The following is an 8,935-nucleotide window of genomic DNA, read 5'->3' on the forward strand; positions in this document are numbered from 1 at the left end:
CCATGCAATCACAGTTGATGGCCATTTACTACCTGAGCCAGCACCTTTCTATGTGAGGCCGAGAGCCTGGAAACTGGTCTTTGGGGCTCTGTCCCCACACTTATGGGAAACAGGTGGGCAGGATCGCAGAAAATCTTGGTGCTAGGAATCGGCTTTCAATTAAAAATGTGCAGATATGTGCATGTGTGCTCACTGGTGTGTTGGGAATGAAACCACATGGGACTGAGAAAAGGTATCTTTGATGATGCTGAGTACAAATGTGGAAGACTAAAAGGGAAGAGGTATGTTTGCCACTTGCTTAGACAATGGGGGATATACTATGGACAGCTCTTTTGACTTCTTACACCTTAGTATCTCTCAGTGATTATCTGTGTAGTTAGTGTGTCTTGATGTGGACATCCAAATGTCCAGAAAGAGTTTAATGAAGGGCATGTGTGAATATGGTGCACCAATAAAGGAGAGCATAGCAGCAGGAAGCCATTAACACCCCTAGGTTCAAAAAGGCAAAGTCAGGGGTGGTTGCAGTGGGAAGAGAACTGCTGCTTAGGATACATGGCCGTAGGCAGAGGCACACAGTCATTGTCAAACCACGGCCTGGCAGGGAAGAGTTGGGTGGGGGGCAGGATAAATACCCTGACCTTGTAATTCTGTTGCATTCCATCATCAGATGTAGCTCCATCTGGACTCAGAGATTCCTTACCTTAGGTTCCCAGTGGGTATTTCAGAGCAGCTACATTTTTACTTAGAAACTGCCAGAATTTCCAATGATCAAAATGGAGGGAAAAAAACAACAACACTGAGGGCAAAATTGAATTAACCCTGTTTTCCTCTCCCCAAACCAAATATGAAAGGCTCACAAATCAATGTATTGTATTTATACAGCAATTTACTCCTTGACCTACAACTCTACCCCTGTTCAGAGCTGAAAAATGGAGATGTAGCAAATTTCATTATCCCTGATTTATAGGTGGGAAAAGGTGAGTACACACTGATTGCTGCTCTGCAGGCTTGTTGAGTTTCTCCTGTGAGTGTGTTAAGAGGAATTGAGCAGAGCTTTATTTATTATTAAAACAAAAGCCGGGCTCTGTCTCTTTAGATGTCTAATTATAAGGAATACAATATCAGGGCATCTTCATTTCACAAATAAAATGTAAAGAATTCCTATTAGGATAATTGTATTAGTCTTGAGACATTTAGCTGCTGCTAATCCAATAAGGTAACACTTACTAGGGTTTGGAGTCAGTGATTGAGAAACACGCAGACATTAATCCTTTATACACTGTGGACAAATTATTGTTTTGGCTCTGAACACAGAAGCAGAGTGAGAGGCATCCAGGAAAGCTCTCTGGAACGCCTCTATTTGTTTGCAGAGAATTCTTGTCCCAAATAAGCTCAAAGATAAATGAAGGCCAAGGCCAAGAGTGAAGCACAGGTTATGAGTGAGAGGCTGTAAATAGAGGCATAGGAAGAAGGGCACCCAGTAATGGTCTCCAAAAGCATTCTACTTGCTCTTTGTCAATATGACGGTTTCCACTGATGTGGTTTCATTGTAATCACACTTGTTTTTCTCCTATTGACCATCAGGAAACAGAATTAATCATAGATAAAAAGTGACGCCTGCTAAAACTCATGTCAAATTTTGTATTCCTTCTATAAATGATGAAATTTAAAGTGAGCTATATAATCAGGAAATTAAATATAAAAAAGAAATTCCATTTACATGACCTTAAAGATTGTGTTAGGTTATAAGATTGTCGCATTCATAATAAGATAAAAGAGTTGAAAAACTGAGAATTTACCTTGGTCCACCTTCTGATTTTATAAGTGAGAAAAGCTGATGCATTCAAAATATAAGCAATTTGCTGAGTATGCCCCAGGTCATCAAAAACCAGGGCTCCAGCCTAGATTTCCTGACTTCTTCCCATAACACATGGATATATTATTTTTAATTAGTTACCCAAACATCTTTGTCTTGTGGAGACATGAGGAAGTCTGCATCTTCTGTTCACTAACAGTGCCTTATGCAAACACAGGCATCCATGGGCTTGTGCACATTAAATCGGGGGTGATTCTTTACATGCCCAGGAACAGGAGCTCAAACAATGCTTTCAGAATGTGCTGCCTCTGCCCTCACATTGACCTTCCTCACATGATACTGAGAACGGCCCAGGTAAATAGAGCTTCACTGCCAAGTGACTCACTAACCTGCTAGAAAGAGCAGACCTTTTCCTTCCAATAACTCTGTAAAAGACTTGGGGATTCCGGTTGGACAGTAGGTTATACATCTAAGCCTGAAGCAGGGGTGTAGGCCCCTTAAGCCCCATAGACTGGGACTGGGAGAGAGCTGATGGCTCCGACATGGGCCAGGCAGACAGAACCACATGTGCACCACAGCTCTCTTCTTGGGTGGCAAACCCATGACTTGGCTTTTACATCCTTTCCCACATTCATATCCAAACCCCAGAGAAGGCAAGGGCAACAAAGCCACATATTTTTAGGAATTTGTTTTTTGGAGTTTGAAGAACTCTCCCGATTTCCATACAATTCTCGAACTTCAAACTTTGCACACACTGAAATTCATGTCGGGGTTCTGAAAGAACTTTTCAAATCATGTGGCAATTATTTTCAGCCTCAGTGATTTCCTTTAGGAGAACACGTTAGTTGATTTAACACTGTGTCTGAGGATTCCTCTGCCCGACATCTGTCCCCTTTATTCCAGGTAGCAGTGGAGCCAGGGCTGAAAGGTTCCTTGGGAAACACCTGTTAGGGAGCTGCACACCTGCTTCCTGATGACCTCACTCCTGGTCATGCAGGCATGTGGTTAACAGTTCATAAATCCAACCCACTCACCATTCCTCAGCTCACACGTGGGATCAGAAGGCTTCTTTTCACATTTCTTTCCACCCACAGTTTCTGGCAACAGAAAACTTTGATGTTTTCTGAGCGGCTGGGAAACCTGCATTGCACACTATTAGCAGCCATATTTTATCATTGTAATGGCCGTGGAGGACTTATTTCTAAGTGTTGAGAAACGTATTGTCACCCAATATTATATGAGGGCTGTGGAGAGATGTTGTGAATTAAAACATAAAGGGTGAGCCACAGGAAAACCTAATATTTGAATATCTTATGGGAATTATTTAGAGCCAAAGAAATGAAAAGACAAAGTCTTTGGCTCTTTCACAATATATTAAATTCCTACATACCTAAGGTCATAAAGCTTTCACTGAAGGGTGAGACATGAATAATACTATCAAGAGGTAAGCTGGTGGCAGGCTAGAGACAATCCTTCTGGAATCCACACACAGCCAAGCCCAGGTGTGGACATATAGCTCCATGTCTGGGGGCATATTAAATTTTCTAGTGGCACTTTGTAAGAGCTAAGACTCTTGGGTCTCACCCCAGCATTGCTGAATCAATTCTCCAGGGAAAGAATTTTAAACGTTCCCAAGTTTTAAGCAGGGTTGCCTGGTTCACAGGGAGAGCGAAGCATTGCAATTAGACACAAACAACCTTGGGTTTACTGTCTGAGGCTGGTGACTTTCATGAAATAAAACCACCTTGAGACATGGCCTGTCCTGCTGACTGCTGACCATTTGTTTCAGCTTCGCATAGCACATTGACCCAAATGCTCAGGTGCCCACATTCCTGAGGGTCAGCGTCAGTGCTTCTATAGTTCATCTGAGGCACTGTCTGCTCACCTCTGTTTGCTGTTGGACTCGCTAGAAGCCAGAGGCTCTCCTCCTCCACTCCCTCCCCCCCTTCTCCTTCTTCCCATGCCCTGGAAAGTGTGCTATGGTGTCATCAGGACCAGGACATTTCAATGGCGCTGAGGGAATCGTCCATCTTGTTCCTCTGACTTCCATTCTCTACTGTCCCCCTTTGGTCTGGATCCTATATCATAGGCCCTATAAGCACCAGGAATGCTCCTGACCCAGGGCTTTTGTCCTTTCTCCTCCCTATGCCTGGAATCTTCTTCCCCATTTCTACATGACTTGCTCTCTCATTGACTTCAAGTCTTTGCTCAGGTGTTACCTTTCAGTGAGGACTCTGTTTTCTATCCTATTCAAAATTGTGCCTTTCTCAATCTCCCCCAAAACTGCCTTTCTCAATCTCCCTTACGATGCTTATGGTTTTCATAGCATGTATCATCATCTACCATAAAATATAATTTACATATTTGCTATTTTTTGTCAACTTTTCCCTCACCCACCAGAGAGTAAGCTCTACAAGGGGAGGGATTTTGTGTAGTTTTTTTGTTGACTGACATAGTTGCAGAGTCTAGAACTGTGTCTGTTATTCAGTAAATACTGTCAAGGGAGTGAAGAAAGGAATGGATGTCTGAGCCTTTCTCTCCTGGGAGGAAGCCGCATCCCGTTTATTTCTTTTTCTCCCTTTTGATGCTGTCCCTTCTGTAGTATGACTACTAAACTGAGCCTGGAGGGAAGGGAATACTGCGCGACTTGATTCTGGCTCTGGTGTATAGTCCCTGCTTCTTCCTTGCTTCCCCCCCCTCTCTCACACTCTGGTTTGCAGTGGCAGACATGCTCTTCTCTCTTTGTGGAGAGGTAAGATATAATATGAGGTCAGACAATTAAGTTTGCGAACTCACCCTAGAAAAAGTGCTACATACCTCATTGTTGAAATCACTACGGTCACCTTCAAAATACTCATCTTGGGAAGCTATGCACCGAAGCCAGTGCCTAGTCCACCCTTTAAAGAAATTTTGGAACTTTTTTTCTGGAATGGCCATCAGAGCCATTCCAAGTGTATTTACTACACTTGATGTCCTGAATGTCATCAAAATGTCTTCCTTCAATATTTTCTTTATCTTCAAGTAAAGAAAGAAGTCATTGGGGGCCAGATCAGGTGAGTAGGGAGGATGTTCCAATACAGTTATTTGTGAACTGTCTAAAAACTCCCTCACAGACAGTGCCATGTGAGCTGGTGCATTGTCGTGACGCAAGAGCCATGAATTGTTGGTGAGAAGTTCAGGTCATCTAACTTTTTCACGCAGCCTTTTCAGCACTTCCAAAATAGTAAACTTGGTTAACTGTTTATCCAGTTGGTACAAATTCATAATGAATAATCCTTCTGATATAAAAAAATGTTAGCAACATCGTTGCAACAAGTTCACGAACTTAATTGTCAGACCTCATATATGGTTGTTGTGAAGTGGGCAGTGTTTCTTTTCTTCTTGGCCTCTCATGCTGACCTAACTCAGACAGAGGCTCTCTCCAAGGGGCTAGCCCAGTTCTCTTGATTCCATGCAGGCCCAGCTAATACTTGCTTCATTTTCTGTGCAGATCCACTAAGGAAAGGCAGCTAGTTGAGGGCAGGACTCAGGTAGTCCTTGGTGTCTTGCTCTCTAAACTTGTACCCCCTTTATGACATCATGCTTTATGCTTGTTACCCCAGAGCTGCCTGAAACTAACCTTACTGTTTGAGGTGGGGCTCAGGCAACATAACTGGGCACACTTAGCACATGGGCAAATTCTGGTTTCTGTGCAAAAGCTTCTGCTCTGCCCTCATGGATGGTTCTAGAGGTTCTAGAGGTCTGAATGAGTACCATTTAACGTTCATTTCCCTTGCTACTCTCTTTTCTCTGGACCTCTCTGTCTCTTGTGTTATCTGTTAATGTGAGGGGTAGAAACTTTTGTAATGCTATGTAATAGAAATGTCATAAAAACTTTTTAGTTCACATTCTAGGCCTCAGGACCCACACTGTACCTCTGATTTTATGACATCCCAACCCAAAGTAAGAGCTCCTCATTGTGGTCAATACCTAAAAGCTTCTAAGCATTTACGTTCCAGGCACTATTCTTAGCTCCATATATGCATGGTCTCTTTTATGCCTCACAATTCTATGAAGTAGATTCTACTCGTATCTTTATCCCCATTTTACAGATGTGAAAAGTGAGGCCCAGAATATTTAAGCAACTTGCCCAAGATTACAGCAAAACCTTCATTTAGACTTAGGTTTCGTCTGATGCCCAAGCACAGGCTCTTTCCCCACTATGTGATGAGTCGAGAAGGATTCAAATGGACTTAAATGTTTGTGCGAATGTGGGAGAATGCCCAACGCTGAACATGACCAAGTGTTACCTTGATAATCCTTTAACTCCATTATAAGGTTTCCAGGACTTCAGTCTAATGTGGACATAGCTAAGACTGCTGATGTCTGCTATTTGGGGAGAAAGCCCTTCTCATCAGATGGTAACCAAGCCATCTATCAAAAGCAGTTTACATGTCCCATGGAATGCAGCAGCCAGGCTGGGACCACTTAGGTCATTTAAATAGCTTTATTAGTTTGAATTTCTTCCATTAAACAAATATTTATTAATACCATGTGCCCACTATAGTAACTCCCTAAGATGTTCTGCCTGAAAATGATGTCATTGCCCCAGGATGAAGTCTGGGGCCTGGTTATGGGTGTATAGACTCATTTCTCGGGCTCCCCTGGGCGTGGCTCACTGGGCAGGCAGATGGCTCCCTAAGCGTGCTCTGTGGAACACTCATTAGTTCCAGAAAATCTTAATAGATATTACAATGAGAACATTTTCCTCTGTCAAATTAGTTTGGGAGAACTTGGGTTGAAAACAAAACTTGGGAGTTTCTCTACTGAAAGACGTCTCAATGTCCCTACCAATGTCCTTACCTCATACAGTGAATGTATGAGGTAAATCAAGGGAGAGTAAGGAATGGAGCAGTTTTTCAAACATTTTTGACGGTGGATTCTCCCCCAATGCTTTCCCACGGATCATCACATTCTATTGGCACTCAGCATAACTCACTTTGAGAAATGCTGATTCGAATACAACATACTCTCCATTAAGATAAGATAATATACGGACACTCAAATTACTTTCTGTGTAACTTTCCTTTGCCCAAACGTCTCCATTTTATTTTATATTTTTATAGGGCAGAGAACATTTTTTTTTATTAGTTTCATGTGTACAAAACAACATAATGATTAGACATTTATATCCCTCAGAAAGTGATAACCACCCCTGTCTATGACCCTTCTGACATCGTGTATAGCTGTTACTATATCATTGACTATATTCCCTATGCTATATTTTTATATCCCATGAATATATATATATATATTATATATATATATAATATATATATTTATTTATTTATAGTTGACATTCAATATTATTGTACGTCAGCTTCAGTGTACAGTGCAGTGGTCAAGCATCTACACAATCTATGAAGTGATCCCTGGACAGTCCAGTACCCATCTAACACCCTACATGATCTATACACCACTATGGATTATATTCCCCATACTGTATTTCACATCCCCGTGACTATTTTGTGGCTACCAATTTGTGCTTCCTAATCCCTTTACCTTCTCTCCCATCCCCCAACCCCCATCCCATTTGGCAACCATGGGTTTTTTCTGTATCAAAACACTAATTCAAAAAAATATATATGCATCCCTATGTTTAGTGCAGCACTACTCACAATGGCCAAGATATGGAAACAACAGAAATGCCCATCAATAGACGATTGGATAAAGAAATTGTGCTACATTTATACAATGGAGTATTACTCTGCCATAAAAAAGAATGAAATCTTACCATTTGCAACAACATGGATGGACCTAGAGAATATTATGGCTTAGGGAAATAAGTCAGACTGAGAAAGACAAATACCATGTGGTCTCACTTATATGTAGAATCTAAGAACAGAATGAACAAGCAAACAAAACAGAAATAGACTCAGAATACAGAGAACAAACTGATGTCTCTTTATTTTAGTTGGTGGGGAACTAAAGGTCCCAAAAGTGCAAGGTGCATATGATTTTGCTCTGACAATTTGTCTGCAAGCAGGTCTCCTTGTCCTGAAAATCCATGATTAGCATTGCAAAATTGCTTACAATATTCTATAGCTCACCTACCATTCTTCTAATCTAGCCATGTTCCTTAAATGGTTTATACACTGTTTTTCTTTTATGGACAACTTTAAACCAAATACAATTAGGTGTTTAAATGGTGCTATGCCATGGTTCCTTCCTCATAGGGCCCTATTCAAATACGATCATCGAATAACACATAGGGGGCCTAATGATTTCTGAACACTAGTTACAAAGCTGATTAAAGCTACTGTGGTTTTCCTGGAATTCCAAAACTCATGTTAAACTATGAGAATTACAATAACAAAGAGAGAAACATAACCACATTTAGGGATGGATATTTTATTTTTAACTCCATATGAGTATTTAATTAAAGAAGCTACTAATGAGATAGAATTCATTTTCAAAATTCCAGTGCATCTGAATTTTTAATTCACTTTTCTCATCTCCTTTGGGTTTTTATCTCTGGAATTCAGGAACAAAACACGTGCCTTTTGGTTAATAAGACTTTCCTTTAATGCATGATAAGACCAGGTGATTAATACTCACCAGACGCTGATTGTTTCCATTAGAATGATAACATATGGACATGCTGCTCAACCTCTTCACAGAGCCCCAAAATGGGCTCATAAAAGGGAGATGAGAAATTCTGGTTTAGATTAAAGCAAATGGCTTGAAGAATTGGCTCTGATGAGCTACAATTACTGGTGTAAAATCTCACAGAGATGAGCCTTTTGCAGTTTTCTTCTCCTGTGTTTGAGATTAGTTGGAGAGGATGGTGGGGGATCAAAATCTTTCTGTTTTTAGCAGTCCCGATTGATTCCAGTGACGTAAGTTATAAATGAGTTGGGTGTGTGGGCCTCCACCAAATTCCCAGCAAGCACTTAACCGTAGCCTCAAATCCAATGCACATTTGTCATTGTTTAACCCCACTGGTTTAGCAAAGGCCTAAAGGGATATCTATGGGGTGGGCGGGACAGAGAAAAGCAGGGGGAGGTGCAGATGTACAAGGAAGGGAGTTATCAGAGATATGGAGGTTACTGTGGCAGAGAAATCCAGCTTTAAGGTAAT

Source organism: Rhinolophus sinicus, linkage group LG15 (assembly GCF_036562045.2).
Source record: "Rhinolophus sinicus isolate RSC01 linkage group LG15, ASM3656204v1, whole genome shotgun sequence".
In the NCBI taxonomy this organism is placed as follows: domain Eukaryota; kingdom Metazoa; phylum Chordata; class Mammalia; order Chiroptera; family Rhinolophidae; genus Rhinolophus; species Rhinolophus sinicus.